Here is an 18,719-nt window from a genome sequence, read left to right on the forward strand (position 1 = left end):
AGAAATTTCTTCCCTACACAGGTACTCCAAGACCACAATCATGTCCTAAACTCCTCAACTAAACCAGGAGGGTTATTYCATAATAAGATAYTCACTCCTGGCTGCCCTGTGGGTCKGTACATGCGAGGATGTTGCTGYTCTGTAATGAGCAGCAGTTACCACAGGTCAGCTGAGCTCCAGGAAATGTCCACACAAACGCCCTTCGCCCAGAGCTAACACAGGATTATCTCTGTAACACAGCTCAGGAACGGCGATAAACTCATTTGTATTCTTTTCCTTTCTTCTAATTGCTTTGGAGAGAATAATTCATGAATGAAATGCCCAACTCGAGAAGTGTCAAATGCATTGAGACAGCATCCCAAGTACATTTGAATAAAGTAATATTTACCCATAAGAAAACACAGTGCTGATTTAAACACTGTTTTTAAGGATTAAATGGTAAAAATTGTGTTGCCAGTTTGAAAACACAGAAAAAAACACACTTTAGGGAAATACATTTTCATTTCTGTAAATGAAAGGTTGGGAAAATATTCTTCATCAATGATACATGAGCAATATAATGTTCTGCTCCTCTATTCTACCCRAGAGATCATGTTAATCCTTTTGATTTATGCACAGCTCCTTAACTAATACTGTAACAAATGGTATTGACAATTAATCKCACTTCTGTAAGAAATTCATTGTATTTGCAGCACCCACAGTAAGAAATGCCTTCACGCTTCTGACAGGAGATCTAAATAAAATTAAAGAGCTTAGAACAAAGGCTGTAGAAAAATCAGAAAGGCATAGCTGATAAGGAAGTGTGACTTGCTTTTAGGGAGAATTTTGGTGTATTTCTAAAGCAGTATATTGCACATGAAAAAAAGGAGTCTTGGTATTCTTCAGTTTAAACACAAAAATCTTCGTTCTTTGCTTCCCAATGCAGAGCTGCCTGAAATACTGACCATCATGCAGCACTGGCTTTGAAAAGGCTGGCAAAGACCCGAATCAATTTAATCTCATTAAAATACAGAGCATTTTAAAGATATTATCCCCAGTGGTTCACTGATGGCTCAATTGCTGCTACAATCTATGCARAGGCTTCGAGTGATGAAACTCTATTAGCTCCTGCCTTGTCTCTCCTTTTCAAAACGGTTTCAGAGGCTACTGCTATCACTGGCTCATCAGTGCTTAAAGGAAATAGTTTCAGAAGCAGAGCTAGAAATGTCTCCTCTTGCATTTACCAGTGTGTAATTAGGGGAAAGCTGCATTCCTTTCAGCTGTACACACAGAGTCGCACAAAGCGTTTTTCTAGAAATGGACTTAACTAGGGTCAGACAACAGCAATCAGCAATAACTCACTCCGGAGCATTCAAAGGAATTAATACTGATTACAGGTTATTTAGTCATTCAGAAAAAAAGGAATAAAATAAAAACCAACAAGAAAAACCCCCACTCTTGTTAGAAGCAGGCACCTGGCACAGCAGAGCGCTGCCAAACTGCCACAAAGCRCCGGCGATTACACCCTGCAGAGCCTGTGCAGCAAATCCACGGAATCAGCAATAGCTCAGGATGAGGCACCAGCCCAGAACCGAGCTCATGCCACTTAAAAAACCGACCTATGATTATTCTCAGGCTGCAGTACCCAAAGCAGACGAAGGTTTGATTAATAAATGAAAATTATGTCACACAGTTGCGTGACGATGATTATAATGGTCCTGAGTTTCCAACAATGGCAACTTCCCACTGAGCGAGGCCCTTTAGGAAGAGAGAAAATATGGACTGTATCACAAGAAATGAACTCCTCCCGTGCTTGGGGAGAGCAGGAGAGGGAGAGRAGCYGGTGCTGTGCTCTACAGTCACCATTCCCTTGCTCTGGTGATGCTGAGCACACGCAGGGCAGTGGCACGGTGAGCACAATCAGCTGGGGAAATTGTCAGCTCCAGGGATTTTGAAGTGTCTCCCAGGCAAACTACCTCATAATGAAACCACACTTGCTCTCAGCTAAACTCACAGTCCCACACCGTGGGACCACCAGCAGCTCCAAACGAAACCCATGGCAAAGGCTTGGATTTTTAAGGCATTTCTTCAGCTGTCCTTCAGCAAGCACTCAGCAATTTGTGTTCACACCCTGCTATTTGTTAAAGCTGGCTCAGGAAGGAGGAGGATTCAGTGCCTGCTTCAAATSAGTCCCCCTAGAAATGCTCATTTTTACTCACAATGGAAATAGAGGATTCCCACTGCCAGGAGGGCATAGCTGAAGTCAGAGTAATCCCTCCTGAAATCAGCCTGTGAGGTGATGAAAGAGCAGCAGTATTTCTGAGAAAAGGTGGGGATTCCCAGCAAAGTCATCATCTCTCTGCTCCATGGAAGAATTTTTAGTCTGCAAGRAGAGGAACAGTTCAGCACAAACAGCAAGACAAGGAGCAGGRGGGGCTGGAACTMGATGATCCTTGAGGTGCCTTGTGACCCAAACCATCCTGTGATTTTGTGATTCCATCRTTGCTCCCAGCACACCATGACATTGCCTGAAAAACTTGCAAAGGAGGATCCTATTACTGGAAATATTCATATTTTAGTGTAAGCAAATGGCAGTGTTTACAAATGAAGAGTTGTCCAAATTTTTTCAGTCCTTTGGTTTTATTTTAAAAGGGCTGGGATTTTGCAGGAGGCATGTTCCTGTTTCTTAGGAATTCTACCTAAGAAATTAGGTAAAATTAGCCCTGCAGAGATGCAAATCAAAATTAAAAAGGAGGGTGAAGAAATATTTTTCAGCCAYCCATGGGATTTCTCCCTTTGACTTTCCCCAGAGTTCAGTTGTCAAGATTGAGGGAACAAACATGGCCAGAGAAATCAGGGAGATATTTTATGAGGGAAGTAAGCACAAGCAGCATATGGTTGGGAATTAGATGGTCTGAGGTGTGAAAAATGTGTCTGTGAAGCTAAGGACATCTGTGCTGGGGTCCACTGATCGGCCTGGAGGATGTAACACTTCCAAGTGAGGGGGAATGGCAGGAAATTAAGTCCAGAGTGTTTCCTGGCCACGCCACTGTCACCTCCACACTCAGAGAATGACCTGACCCAGATGTGAGCAGTCACCTTGGGACAAAGTAATGAGTTACCAGTCATACACAGYGGCAGGTAAAGGCAAAACCATACCTGTGACTGAAAAAACAAAAAGAGGGTTGGAAGGAAATAGACATTATGGTGTTTCAGGTGGAAATATGCTTTGTGGAGCTTCAGAAAAAGGGGTCTTTCTGTACGAGGGCTGCACTCTGCTCGTCTCCCCATATTCCAAAATCCTTAACCTCTTTTCTTTGCGGATTTTCATTTGCATCTCAAGGTCAGAGTCAGCCTGTTCAATTCCTCTGCTGCCACACTCACCCACAGCGTGCTGACTGCTTTACAGTCCCTAATAAGATTTAGATCATTCCCATTTACCTCTGTGAGGATGTGGCAGGCTCTGCTGAGAGGAAATCTTCCAAGGGCTTTGCTCAGTGTCACAGGAAAGTTTCAATGACCAGCCAGACCTGGGCTGGGATCCCCATCCCTGATCTCTGCTGTGTGAGCAGCCCCCGGTTATTTCTCTTCTCTGCTGCTCCCTGGGAAAGATCCTGCACTCCTGACACTGCTTTTGCTGCAGGAGAGCGCTTGAGAAAACAAGCTGAAGGGTGTCCCAGACCTCCCAGCTCCCAGTCCYATGCCTTCCACAAAAATCTGGAATTTCCAGATGCGTCCTGAAGCTGCTGCAACATCCTTTTGCAAGACAAGCACCCAAASTGAGATCTGAGGCAGATCAAGGAATCACCGTGCACAGATGCCTCTTTCCAAATACCTGCTGCTATCGTCCAAGTCTTTCAACTGAGTCCAGCGTCCTCCTGGTGATTACCCAAGGCTTTGTTAGACATGCAAATGAGACACACTCATCTGGGATCTTCTCAGATGAGGACTTTGGGATGCGCCGCTGSCTTGCAGTGACAGTGAAAGGCTTTTTTTTTTTTTGGCTCAGGCTGGAAACTCGCTGAGTGTGCATAGGAGAGCAAGAGCTCAGAAACCGAGGTTTTGAGGAGCTGACAGCATTCCCAGSTGACAGCACACCAGCTCGCCTGTTCAGCKAAAYCTCCACGGAGAGGAGTGAGGAGGARCAGGCASCCAGYGRGGATTTCTGCCTCCTGTGCTCATCTTCACTTTCCTTTCATTCTGCAGCCTCACTTGCCCTCCTGAACACAGCCATCACTGAGGCTGCCTGCCTGTTTAACCATCATTTCTCTGGCCTCCTAAAAAGGCCTTTGGACACTGGTACAGCACAGAGTAAGAAAGTGCAGTCACCATTCAGAATCAGCACCCAACACACCCGGCAGTGTCTCAAACATCGGATTATCCCAGCACTCATGCTAAGAACTAGTTTTCCAGCTAATTGCAGGGAAATGTTGGCATTTTGAAACATTCTCCCTGATGGATTATTGCAATCAATTATGGCCATGGCATTATTTAGTAGCATTTATCAGGCATTATTTAGTAGCATTTTTCATGGCATTATTTAGTAACATTTATTTGATCCAATTTCTATAGTTTAAACATTATCAATAAACAAAGTAGGTGGTTATTAGGTAATAAAATAAAATTAGTCTGGACACACTAAATAATCACTGTCCCTAAATTATTCATTCCCCTGCACCAACGTTTTGTGATTCTAAAACATTTTTTTAGGGTGAAGGTATTTTTGAGGAATGGGAAAAGCAGAGATCAAGGGATGTAAAGGGGATAGTAAAGGAGGAGTAAGAGCTCAGTGTAGCTGGGGAAATTGGCATCTCAAARTCTGCTTTTGCTAAACATCTTCCTGGGATGGAGCCTTCTCAAGGGCAAACAGCACTGGTGAATCCACTGACCTGCCAGCAGCTCTGGCCTGGGGTGATGAGAGAGCCTGAAATCCCAGTTCTTCTGCACAGGCAGCAAGAGCCACACGCCCAGCAGCTCATTTCAGCCCCCAAAGTGGCACAGCCTGGTCAGCACAGCGCTATAATTCRTTATTAGGGTGGACTAATGAACCTTTCCTGATGGCAGCCCTGTTCTGCACATTCCAGAGCCATTGTCAGCTCTCCATAGTGCAGAATCATCCTACTGCAAAAAACCAAACCTGAAAAGCCAACACTTAGGAAGTCCTGGATGGGCACCCCCATACTGCATTTGAGCATTATTTCCACATGCTGCAGTGTTTTGCTAAGCCCTTCTGCTCATTTCCAAGAGGATCTCACGGGGTTTAGGAATTAGCCTGGGGCATGGGAAAGTTGAGCTTCATTCCTTGATCTGCCACAGAAACCCCAAGTGCCACTGGGCATATCACTCAGCACCTCCACTTGGGTCTCCTAACTGTAAAATCGGGGTAGGAACCCTGTGAGGGTGTTGGCAAGAAGATAAAACATATTAACCATCTGGGAGGTGCTGCGATGCTGTGATAAGAGGGGCCACGCAAGAAACTTGGATAAACAGTTTCAAAACTCTCAGCTTTTCGGTGCTTTCTCTTCTGCACCGGGCAGGCTCTGTGATTTCACACAGCCACCTTCATTCCTGTTTGCTCACAGCTTCCTGAGCGTCAAAGCTCCCCAGCCCAAATCACACAAATTCCCTCAAATTGTTGTGATCTTTACAGTTTGCAACCCATGTTTTCAAGGGGGTGAGCAGAAATCCCCACAGTGCTTTGACACCCAAGGATGTGAGGGTTTACACTTTGAGCATGAGAACCTCTGTGTCATTTCCCACTCAGATCTCACTGAGCCAAACCTTCACCCTCAGAGCACGTCACCAAGTCAGGAATTTTCCAGAAATGCTGCMTCTCAAATGTCTGCGAGCTCTGGTTTGTCCACCGGCGCTCCAGTGGAGATTTTAGGAGCATGAGGGCGTATTAAAGATAAATCATTCCCCAAAAGCCCGAGAAAAAGAAACCAAATCCTGTAAATACTTTCTAGGATCAGTGGCTGAAGCTTTCAAAGACAGTGGAGAGCTACGAGGTGACATGAAGTCACTGCAGGAAGATGTAAACAACCCATGAAAAAAACATTGCATTTCAAAAGATAGGGCACTTCTAAGGCCACAGCATTCTAAACGGAATTATCTGATGCCAGCACTGTTTATTTGGTGTCTGAGGTCTCACATGTAGGGCAGCCACAGCTTATCAGGAGAAAAGTTGTCACCTATTTAGAGAAAAGCTTTAAGCTAACAAATTCTTGCRCTCTCCAGATACCAACCACATGTGAGGACGGGGCTGACCATGCTCATTTTCCACTCGGGAGAACATTTACCAGCACCACCAGCTCCTTCCTCAGGATAAATGCCACTCAGGCTTCACAGGGGAGGAAGAGGTGAGCTAAGCGGGATCCTGACATCAGTATTCCAGCTACATCCACTGCGCTTATACATCTAAACACTTAATAGGCTGAGCAACTTCAAAGCAACACATTACCTGCTGAATTAACCCCCACTTCCACCCTATTAGAGGATGCTTAGCAGAATAAGAAGCTTTCAGCAGTTCCGTTGTCATGCACACTGGGATACTTGCAGAAAAAAAAAAAAAAAACCACGGCAAGAAAATGGTGTGAGTGATTTTTTTAGTGTCCGAAATGACATTGCCCATGGGTCAGTGTCGTTCTGCTGGTTCCGATGACGTGAAAAACCCTTCTGGTCCTTTGAGAGCCTGTGAATTACAGTTAAACGGGTCCTAATAGCTTGTTGCTTGACATTTCCTACGGAATTGTGGTGACACACGAAGAGTGGAAGAGTCGACTCATGTTGTGTTGCTCAGCATTTACCCCGTGCCAGCCGGGGGCATGCTCAGATAATTCTGTSTAAGTAGCTACAAAAGCAGCAGAAGTCGGGAGAAAAGGCTCCCGCGAAATTTGGCACCGTTCCAGCTCGCCAGCTAAATGATTCCATCTGATATTCAAAACAGGCAGGTGGAAAATTATCCAGAGACACACCATCGTGTTCTGCCTGAGCAAATGCAAGAGGGACTCAAATACCACTTTGGACAGTAAGTCAATTGAAATCTAAGTGTTTTCCTATCGATTCACCATTTTTTTTTCTTGCAAAGTGCACATGCTGTTTAGCTGTGGAAGACACCTGTGCGTCTGAGGGCTTGGAAAGGGGTGTTAATTTAGGTTTTCCTCCTCACTCAGTGGGATTTAAAGGGAGTCCAGCTTGTTTTGCCGTGCCAGCCTGTCATTTTATTCCACCTGGCCTTCCGTGCAAATAAAATCACCCAGTGGGTTTGCAAGGTCTGCTCACAACAGTTATAACAAATTACCCAGAGAAGCCATGGTGAKGCTAAGCAGAGGATGCTCAGAGCTGTATCTCACCTGACACCCAAAAAATGACCACACTACAAACCCTGATCCCAGAGGTCACCTCCTCCTGCAGCAGGATGGGTTTTCCCAACACATCCAACACAGCCCTTGCACAGAGTGACCTCCAGACTCAACACACCATCAGCCTCMCAGCTTGCACAGAGCCAGGGGTCGTGTCAGTGCTTCTGACACTGCAGCGTCCATTAGAAAGATGTATTAGGCTTTATTGTAAACAAACAGGCTKTGGTACAAGGAGCCCTGTTTCAATTACTTAAGCCCTAATGCCAAACTTGCCCCGTTTCAGAGGCAAGATAATACAGCACTGACAAAGTATATTATCCTTGCTTTTCAGTAGCCTCAGATAAGTATCACTATGTCACCGTGAAAAAATGCGCTCAATTATCCTACGTTGTTATTACTTAATCTGTGTTTCAAAAAAAAAAAAAAAAAAAAAAAAAAAAGCTTTAGACTGAAAAGATGTTAGATAAAGGCTAAGTATTGCAGATAAAGGCATTGCTTCACTGAATATGTGCTGCAAAAGCATGAGCTGTGGTTCCACACATTTAAATGAAGCAGGCTCCTCTCAGCACGTTCCTCTGCTGGCAGAGTCACAGCCACTGGTGGCTGCTTGCACAAGAAGRTGGTTTGGAGCCCCAAGAGCAAAATGTGGAGGGACACTGGGGAAGGAGCCTGCTCCACGTCAGGGAGAGCCTTTACAAAGACTTCCAGAAGGTTTGGTATGAATCTCCTCCCCACCTCATGGAGAYTGGCTCCCTGCTGTAAATGGCACAATGGAAGGGGTCGACCCAACCTGAGGCTTTCTCAGATGGACAAAGGAGCTTYATTCAGAWGACCCTRGCCACCAGATTGTCATTCTCCACAMARTGACTGGTGAGAGRCAGCARSACTCTGGATACCTGTGTTTGGATTCCAGCTGCAACCCCGTGTCAGTGCTGTGTACTTTAATGGTCCCAGAAAAATGAGCCCAGCACTCTGAATCRACGACAAATTGATTGAAACCAGATGTTGTGAAAAAAAACCTTTTCCAAGTTCAATGGCACATGAATGGTCTCAGCCTGCCCCTGGATAATCTGACTTCTGTGCCCCAGTCTGCCACAATAAACTAATTGGGAGGTTAATATTTTGTCTCTGTGCTGTAAACTCCTTGGGGAAAGGAGCTTTTTAATTGCATACACAGCCCATGACCTGGTAGGCTCTAAATCTCATGGGGTGATGTGCAGAGTTAGAGTGGGACCACAGCTGAACACCCTGAGCTCATGTTACTGTCTGGATTAGCAAAACTCCAGACTATTACACCGTCTGCAGTCTTCAGGCATTGCTGGGGGTTTGGTTTCCCCACTGAGCTAAGCTCTTTTTTTGGCGTAGTCAAAAAGAAGACAAACAAAACGCTGCAGGTACAAAGGCAYGGGAGGAAAAGCAGCACCAAGCTGTTGTTTGGCCACGCCAGCAGATGCAAGGTGGCAATATTGGCTTKGTAGGAGAGCAGAGGTGGCCAGAGCCTGCACGCCCAGCTCTCACCGCTTTGCAGACCTCATCATAACAGATATATTTACACTGGGTACGCCTAATTAACACACCCTGCCAGACCCAGGCTTCCACTCTACTCTTCCTCAGCCTCTTCATGCAGAGCAAGACCCCAGTTTGCTCAGCTTGTGCTCCCCAAGGCAGATAAAAATGACCTCAAAAGCTAAGCTTGATTCATGGACTGCCATCAGAGGGTCCCTGGGAGGGTGACTGATTGATCCTGTTTACCTTTGGCACAGCWAGGCATTTAACATCAGGTTGGGAGAAGCTTTGTAGTTGTTATTCTAATGGGCTTCAAGACAGAACTATTTGTTTTGGAGMGTGATAAGACTTTTCAGACCACTGGCTCCCCGGGCAAGGCTCTGAAAGTCTATCACAGCACGTGTGAAAACACAGCACTAAACATGCTCTGCAGAGCTTTACTGAAAAAAACTRTTCCTGTTATATTTCCTTGTCAAAATTACAAAAAACCCAACATATCCTACAGCGTTCAGCTCACGTCTTTCCCAAAACTGGGGAAAGAAGCCTGCAGCTGAGGTATGGCAGAGAAAAGGTTGGGAGCAGACTCTCCTGGTGACTAATGCAGCCGAGATAAGCATCTAGATGCTCGCTAAAACATACAGTATCACACGCAGATTAAAGGCTCCTTCCGAGATTTTGCAAGCAGCCAGTAACTCCTACCCGGCCATCTGCCCAGAGAGGGCCTCTGACTTGTCAACCAATCCATTTCCCCCAGTGCCACGGGCTGGGTGATACCGATCTCTGCTGTGTTTTCTTACCAGAGCTTTGATGTACAATCTCTTCCGCAGCAGAGGCAGCCCCCTTTAGGGAACAAAGCCTGGCTCTAGCCAGGCTCCTCACCAGTTGTCCAGGTATTAGGTTCTTTTTTCCAGCTTCAGGGCAGCCCTGTCACTAACCTTTTCCACTGACCTGTCAGAGGGAACCTTCTGCTCATGGCCATCTGTGTCCTCCCCCTTTTCTTTTAAAGCATTCACCTGAGCGTTTGCAGCAAGCAATTACACACACAMACACACTGGTTTGCATCAGTCATAAAAGTTGTGAGCCTCCAATTAACCACCTCATGCCTTTTAATGATACAACGCTGAACAAGGAAGAGAATGAGAGGGAACATTCTCAGAAGTGGTTTGCAGCAGGACAGAGATGTCTTTATTGTTGTTTGTATGAGGGCAGCACTTGGGAAACTCAGCTAGAGGCTGTGGAAACAAATGGAGAACCTGRGAAATTAATTTAATATGGAGAACTTATAGTCTGCAGGACAAGGCAGAGCAGGTGGGTGACGTGTAGTGTGATGAGAACACAATGATTTTTTAAGGATCAGAATAACCTGTCAGCATCCTTTACTCAYCACTGCTAAATTGCTGTGTCCTCCCTCCTCGACACCACTCCAAGAGTGTGAATGCTGGCAGAGGGCTCAGCAGCAAAGGCAAGTGTGCCTCTGACTCCCAAAGCCCCAAGCTGGAAGCACAGGGCAATGCCTTGTCTCTGTCTTCAAAAGATAGCTGGAGATACTGCACCTGCTCGGAAGGTTTCAGGCAAAACAGCATTTCAGAGGAATTCACCAATTCAGCAAAATCTCAGCAAGGTGAGTCAATTTTGCYCAGGTTCCCATGAAACTTGCACAGGGCTCCAAACATCAGAAACCTGCTGAGTTTCCTGCCTGGTCACCCATCTGGTTCCTCCACCGTTCAGGTTTCCAGGGCCCTGGGGCAGCCTGCTGCCAAACWGGCTGCTTAGCAAGAGGGGATTTCACTGCTCACACTTCTCAGCTCGGGGTGTCCTGGGTGTGAGACCACCTCAGRCAGGAAGCACTAGAGCATCCGCAGATGGAGAGCCCATAAACCCAGCAGAGAAGCTCAAAAATCCAGGAATCAGCTCTTGAGACAACTCACAGTGTGAGCTGCTACACTATTCCATTCTGCTGAATTTCTACCTGGTTGTGTTCTGCTCTATTTTGGCAGGAATTCAGCCTAATTTCATCAAAATGAAGTTTTTTCCCAAACCGTAATCTTCTATATAAGCCCATTGCTAGCAGACACCCTCACAGGACAGCTCATTTTCCTCTCAACAGCAGCCTCTGCACATCAGCCCAGTTCCAGCTGCTCTCAGGTCAGGGGCAGAGAGTTGCACATCCTGTACAGCCCACCAGGAACACGGCAGGGATATACAAATCAGCCAAATCTAAATTATCTGCTCTGGAAGACAGATGATATGAGCAATCTTACAGTCCCACGAGCTCGCCACAGGAGGAGAATGAGGCAAAATCTCTGTGTTTATCCATCAGCTTCTGGTCTAAATATTTGATCTGCCTGAGGACTGCACACCTGATATGGTGACTACAGAGTTGTGGGTTGGCCCTGGGGCTCAGAACACTTCATCAACCACAGACAAAGGAAATGGGGGRAAAGGAAGAGATTCACTTGGAAAAATCACTGCTTAAATGACATTTATTCTGTGATTTGCTAGAAAATAGGGGGGGACAGATTCTGGAAAGATTGAGATGAAGCAATACCAAAACAAAAGRCTCTGAAGGATACCTAAAGTAAATGAGACACATCTTGTTCTGCTCCAGGTAACACTGAACATTTCTCACTGCTCATGGACCAAGTGACAGCAGCAGCAGCCACTGTGCACAGGCAGCTTTGCTTACCCTGTTCAGGCACCAACAGACTCCACTGAGAGCCTGAATTTATCTATACCATGAGAAACATGTTTCCAGGAGCCTGCTGTTCCCAAGACATACCTGCAAGCACCAAGGCTCCTCCTTGGGATGCAGCCAGATGGGCTGTGAAAGCTGAGAGCTGCCGAGCACACCATGGGGAAGTTCTCCTGGGAAACATCTGTGGGAGACACTGACACCAGCTGAAGGGTTATGTGGGGCTCGAGCAACAAACCATCTGTCAAGAACTGCTTATTAGGATGTTTACTCACAAAATTGGCCTTTTCGTCAGTGCACCAGAAGTGCTTTCTGAAAGCAGCCCTGACCACCAAGAAAATGGCCTCAGGATGCATCAGCAGGACCAGGAGTGAATCCAACAGCCAGAGGAACCAATTTCTAGCACAGGGACATTTTGTCCATTTTGCCATCTCTTCTTGCTCTAGATYAGTGAATTATTTGGGGTTTTAGAACAATGAGGATTCTTTGGCAGGACAAAGTTGCTTCCTTGCCCCACGCAATAGATGGTAGGGATGGTCATTTTTTATTTTTTTTATTTATTTCTGTTTTTTGTCCATATTATGCTGCTTGTGTTGAGGAGCTAATAAATGGTGGGTACACAACAGAAAGAAAACCTAGTTCTCCACTTGCCTATTTTTGTTGTTGTTAAATATGAAATGAATTTTTAGTTTCATATTTCTGCAATGAATAATTACCATGTTCATGAGCCCAAGAAGCCTACCCAGGGTGACAGTGGGCATCTGCAATGGGCCCAGGGGAAGCCAGACACATGCTCTGAATCAAATGTCAGTGGCTCAGCAATAACAGCCTCTCTCAGGGCTTAGACCATCCTTCAAAGGCAGCAAGTCTCACCAAACATCAACACAGGAAAAAGAAAGCAGCAGGGACCACAGCAGAGGTTCCTATCTCCATGGCAGAGAAGGGGAGGGGAAAGAAAGGGAGCTCGTCATGTAACAGCAATAATAAACACTTCTGAGTGTGCTTCCTCTTCTCCCTGCAGGAGCATCTTCACCCTAAGCACTGGTGGGTTTCAGGTGGGATCAGTTACATCCAAACCTCTCAATGCCTCTAAGAGATATTCCTGTAAGAGAAAAATACTTTGGRGTGTGGATTGTGCAGCTACAGGGCTGCTGCAGGGTGTCCCACAGTGCTGAGGAGTGATGTGTTACCTCGATGTGTTTGCTGTTCTACACAAACCACTCAGAAGGCACCTGTTAAAAAAACATGGATATGTTGCAGATGAGAAGGGGATCATATCTCTTCCTTCCAAGCAACTGAACATCAAGGAAAACACTATCGTGAGGTGTTTGACAGGAGAAACAAGCCAGAACTTCACTTTCATTCAGCACTCAGGCTTTAATGCCAAGCCACAATTTATTTCATGAAGAAGAAAAAAAAAAAAAAGCAGTAAAGGAAACACTTACCAGGATGAACACACTGCTGTGGCCTGGGGGCAGGAAGGTGGCTTAAGCAAAGGCAGGGGTCAGGATATCCAGGTCAGTGGCCAACACTGCCSTTGACCTCACTGCCCACCAGGTGGGACGGCTGCTCGCCTGTGGCTCCTGTCTTGGCCTCTGCAAGCTGCTCCAACAGGATTCACAAACCTCTCTCTTATCAAACCTGATGGATTTCCTCTCCCACTCCTTTCCCAGCCCTTGCCCTGTTCTGGGAGATGCAGAGCATGATGCAGTGCTGAGGACTGACCTTATGTCTAGCACAAGAAGACCATCAATGTGCTTCTGCTTTCCAAGGCTCTGGATTTTTAGCAAACACCTACTCTTTCCTGAGTTCACCTTCCCGAGAGAAGAGCAACCTCAGGAAATCGTGTCAGTCAAGAGTCCAGGAAAGAAAACTGTAAYGTGATACAGGTCTAACCCACAGAAACGCTGGGAACGTCTCCTCTTACAGAGGGCCCTTCCAAAAGGAAACCAACCCACTGTAAATAATGTGTCTGAGAAGAGAAGGCAAACCTTTAACCATTCCCTTGCCTCTACTTCTTGCTCAGTTAAATTTTCAGCTTTCCTTTGAAGCCAGGCAAAGTTACCCTCTCTGCTTTCTAGTTCTGTTCTCTGGCTCTGGGTAGCYCAGAGATCCTGCTGTTTTGCTAATCCCACTGCCTGAAACTGGGATTAAAGTTGGATTAGCMAGGCAGATGAATGAGTGCTGCCCCAGACCCTCCAAACACATTTGGTGTTTGTGTCTCRCCCTCCCTGCCTGCCTCATTTTCCCAGCTCCACCTGGGCATCCAAGGGAAGGGAAGGGAGGAGATAGAGACAGGATTATTCTGTCTCTTCCCAAGTGCCATTCCCAGGRTTTACACAAAGTCCTGCTACTGATGCAGACCACAAACCACATTCACTCTTGTATACCTCAAAGTTTTTTTATCTCAGTGTCCTCAAATACAACAAAATTAATGTCTTCCTTTAAATACTCTCCTTGCTATTACTGCTTAAATCAAGGACTCAAGGTACTGCTTCTCCCAAATTCAGATTAACAGTTTGAATACAGGTTCACCATCCACAGTCTGGGCTTTTAAGGAAGAGCAGGGAGTTCCTCCCAACATGAGCCAAAAGAAGCCACTGTGGCAGCTCATACAAACAGGCATGGAACATTTGGAGAGCTCAGAGGCCTTGATCCACCAGCATTTCTGAGCACGTGCTTAATTCACCCCAAAGCGTGCACTGAGACGCTTCACTGAGCAAGAATGGGCTTAATCATGTGCTCAAACATTTACTGCATGAGCACTTCAGAGATTGAGATTGATTAGGTCCTTCTCCTACCTGTACCTCATACCTCCCCTCCTCACGAAAACCTCATTTCTGAAGGCACAAAGCTCATAAGGAGACACAGGGAACACATTTTTCAACAGGTTGCAAATTTTCCAGYTTCCTGCCCCTTGACCACAGAAGACTTGACCTTTTTCATGGGGGATAAAACAATTTATTTACAAAGTCTGATGGCATGAACCCCATAATGAGGTCAGAGTCCAAATCACACAAGTTTTCCTTTAGTGTTGTCAAGGAAGTCTTGGTTCTCAGGACTTAMAACTCCCTTAGAAAGAACAAAAGCCAGATTTTCAGAGCTTGGCTCAGTGAMATCGAGTTGTTAATGTTAATACACTTTATTGATCTTAAAGGAATACAGCATGGAAACAAAGGCCATTAATTGAGAGAGAGGCTCTGTTTACATTAACAAGTCATACAGCATGAAAGGAGCAGATCCAAACTCAGGTCCTCATAAACTGAGGTCCCCACAAGTACAATAAACAAAGTTCAAGAGTTTACTTCAGCCTAGACTTTGCCTGGTCCCCAGTGTCATTTGGACCAAGCTTGCCYGTGTTTTTTGACTGGAAGCCATTCCAGGCAGCCATCCCTGGGTCAGACCCCATATCCCTGCTCAGGTGGAAGCACWTTTGCTGTGCCCCTCATTTGGAGTGTCTGGGTCAGCATTCTACCAGGGCACACGAAAGCTGCTCTGCTGTCCCACCCAACCCTGGTCAAGTGGAGGTGACCATAGGACTCACTTCCAGACTGCTCTGTTGCTCCAAACCAAGGCACAAATGGAGACACAGGCAAATGGAGAGAAGAACTCCCCAAGGACAGTAAATTTGCAAGGCAAGGAGCAGTGGAGGCACTCTGGCTCTGAGATGGTTCATTTGGTTTGGAGGTCACCACTTTTCCTACAGTTTATAAGCAACTGCAGGAAACTGCTGCCCAGCAGTGACTCCCAAGGTGGACCCATTTATGGCCTGAAGTCATGAAGAACATGCAGGGATTGTGTCCATAACAGGATTTGTGTACAGGGGATGATGGTCACCATAACATAGGATTTCAGCACACATTGCCCGTGTGAAAGGGTGGATGGATTTATTGTGCCAGAGGACAAGTGACCAGAATTATGTGTCCATAATTTGAACAAGTGCATGTCACCATCAGCCAAGYGTGGAAAGTGAACTGCCTCACAAAGCAATGAAAAACTCGCCTTCAGCAGCACTTGGGTGGGCAAAAGACCAAAAACGAGTGAGGAAATTCAATTGCATAGACAACTCCCATCAGTTACTTCAAGATCAGAGGAACACAGGAAATGCTCTGCTGGGTCAGCAGGATGGGGTATCTCCTCCAGCTAATGGGGCTCCAGGAGCTGCAGGGAAAGACAGCTTGGAGGGGGAGCACACAAGCCTGGCCACTGTTTGCAGTCCAGACACCTCACAGTCTCCCTGGCAGCCACAATCATTGGTAGAGCACATCCATCCCTACCTCCTCTTTCCTTTTGAACTTGCTGGTATTACATCTGTCCCTCTTTCCAGTGGAAGTGAATTCCCTGCTGTGTAAAAAAAACACTTTCTAGTATCCCTTTTACATAGATCCCCTGGTTTTCATGTATCTCCCCTCATTCCAGACCTGTGAGAATTTTCAAACCTCAAAGCAGCTCATAGAATCATAGATCAGTTAAGGTTGGAAAAGACCTCAAAGATCGAGTCCAATTCTTAAACCAAGCACCATCATTTTACCCCTAAACCAAGTCCCCAAGTGCCACATTTTTTGATAATTTCCAGGAATGGTGACTCCACCACTTCTCTGGGATGACAGTTCCAATGCCTGAATATCCTTTCAGTGAAGAATTTTCTCCTAATATCCAACCTAAACCTCCCCTGGTGCAACTTGAGGCCATTCCCTCTTGTCCTATTGCTTGTAAATTGGGAGAAGAGACCAACACCCATCTGTCTCCATCCTTCTTTCAGAGACTTGTAGAGGGTGAAAAGGTCCCCCCCTAAACCTCCTTTTCTCCAGACCACCCTGGAGCCCCCTCAGCCACTTCTCTCAAAACTTCTGCTCTAGTCCTTTCATCCATTCCATTGCCCTTCTCTGGACATGCTCCAGCACCGTTTCCCACCACAGTTCTCCATCTACAATGTTAGTTGAGAATGGTTCAGTTTTTTGTACTAGCAGCTCAGTCATATTTATTTTTGTTGGCTACTCCAAAGGTACAYACGACAGGCTGAAGTTAGCAGTTAAAAATATGTTCAGCTGTTTCTGCTTCCTCAAAAATGTCCACGTCCTCGTTCCCTCCTGTGAGAAAAATCATGTGTTGCGAGAGAGCTGTGCCCAGCATAGTGAATCACCTGCCAAGTGGCCACCACAGCTCACCTTTGCTGCCCTTTGTGACAGGAAGGGGTGCAGGTCCCCCAGGGATGGCTTTGCTGGCTGCCACCTGTGGACCACCTGATTTGAGCCAACAAACAGATTTGGGATTACTGAAGGCGCAGGATTGCTGTGGAGAATTTGTGTTCAGGCCTTGTCCAGCATGAACCCCAAGCCATGAGAAAGCTAGAAAACTTGTAAGGGATGGACAGATTCTGCTGAAGCCCCAGGGGAAGCTGCAGAGAACAGGGACCTGCAGAGTCTTTGCAAGCAGGGGCTGTGCTGTGGAGGGCCAAAAGCACACCTGGAAAGCTCATCACTTGTCCACAGCTCCTGCAGGACTTGGTCAGATGAATTTAAGCACCTCAGCAACTGGCAGTGCTGATAGTGGCCTCAATCATTCAAAGACTTCTGGAAAAAAAAAGAGGCAGAATCCCCTGGAGGACTCTGTTTAGTCCAGTCCAACTCACTGAGCTAGGCTAAACACCTCCTCTTCCAGCCTGTCCCGGAAATATGGATGAACCAGGATCAGACCACTCTATTTTTCACAGACTCTGCATTCCCATTTTCCCTCAGACCCAGCTGTCTGAGCCCTTGCTCCACAGGCACGTTGGATTTCTCACAGAGAGCAGGAGATCCACAGCAGGGGCCCCATGCAGTTGGGACATCTGGGCACCATGCCAGGGCCTCTCTCTGACCCCACACACCAGACAGAGCTTGATTCTCTATTTGCTGACCCACAGCTGGTGGCTGGGGCGAGGGAGCAGAGGATAAACCCAAAAARCCTGATGGGGGGAGAGGCAGACAGCCCAGTGACACACTCATCCCCTCAGTGTGTGTGGTGCTGATTCCCTCAGTGGGAGTGATGGTAATCCAGAGGTGTGCAGAAACACTGTTATTAACTGAATCACAAGGAATCCACCTAAAAGGGGTCTGCTCGCTTTCCTTTATGCTTCTGTACTTTCCTGCACTCAGCTACACATGGAGCATGGGAACTCCTAATCCCAAACCTCCCCTCTACCACCTACCCCCACCTTGAAACAGCTCCCAGAGCAATGAAATGTTCCTGCTGCAGACTTCCAAAGACAACCATAAACACTGGGGATAATTAAAAAGTGAACATCGTGAAAAACACACTGGCAAGGACTCCAGGCTGTGAAGCTGGAAAGCCAGGTAGCTTAAAGAAGTGCCAGACACTCAACTGGTCTCCAAGATCAGCAGATGTTTTCCAACCTAAYGTTGAAAAAACTTACGAACTCAGTTGTGTTTCCTAAATCAGAACCAGAGACGAGAATGTGTGTTGTGTATTGGGACCATATCAAGTACTTTTCCAGCACTGTTAAGATCTGTTATTAAAAAAAAAAAAAATTAAAAAAGGAGGGGTTGGGTGTCGAGTGTCAATAGAAAAAACTAGGCCTGTTTAAAGGATTCTGGATGCTTACCTAAATCATGTTAAGAAAAGGAAAATTCCTTCCCCAAACTGAAAAGACTCAGATGCAATTAASAGGAGATACCATCAGCCCATTTCCAAGTCTGGTATTAAGCTATTCAACAAGAGAACTGCAGAATACCGTGGCTGCAGCTGATACAGTCTTAGYGATATTTAGGTGGTAATTTTATTTTTTTTTTAAACTCAATTATCTGAAAAGAAACCATTCAGAAGCTCACTTTTGAAAGCCAGCCTCCCTCACCCAGCACAAGGCAATCTGCTATAGCTCTGCAATTAAAAACTCATCATCAAAATGCCACTGGTCRTTGGTTTGTCTTTCCACCAGCAGCTCCTTTACAGCCAGAGAGTGCACGGCTGGGGATCCTCTCTGCTGCTCTGCTACACCTTTGAGGAGATTTACAGGGATTTGCACATGTTTTTCTCGCTCAAAGAGAGATTATGTGGCATGATTAAGAGATATTCTAGGAAAGAAACTACTAGCTTCCACAAGACATTCCCTTTGTTTGATRTAACACCCATCAGTTATTAATGGGAAGGCTTTAAGCTGCTGCTTAGCCTTAGTAATGCCA

The 18,719-nt window shown here is 46.1% G+C and overlaps 1 long non-coding RNA gene across 2 annotated transcripts in view; it reads right to left on the bottom strand.

The window, feature by feature from the left end:
• The window catches only part of LOC130577700 (uncharacterized), a 30,055-nt gene extending 20,233 nt beyond the window's left edge, over positions 1-9,822 (bottom strand). For both annotated transcript variants that reach the window (XR_008965798.1, XR_008965797.1), the window contains exon 1: positions 9,644-9,822. This is a non-coding gene — a long non-coding RNA (uncharacterized LOC130577700). The remainder of the gene's footprint in view (positions 1-9,643) is intronic.
• Positions 9,823-18,719: the final 8,897 nt, after the last annotated feature.

The sequence above is a fragment of the Malurus melanocephalus genome, unplaced genomic scaffold (assembly GCF_030028575.1).
Source record: "Malurus melanocephalus ecotype Western Australia unplaced genomic scaffold, MMel_1.1 scaffold_190, whole genome shotgun sequence".
Lineage (NCBI taxonomy): Eukaryota > Metazoa > Chordata > Aves > Passeriformes > Maluridae > Malurus > Malurus melanocephalus.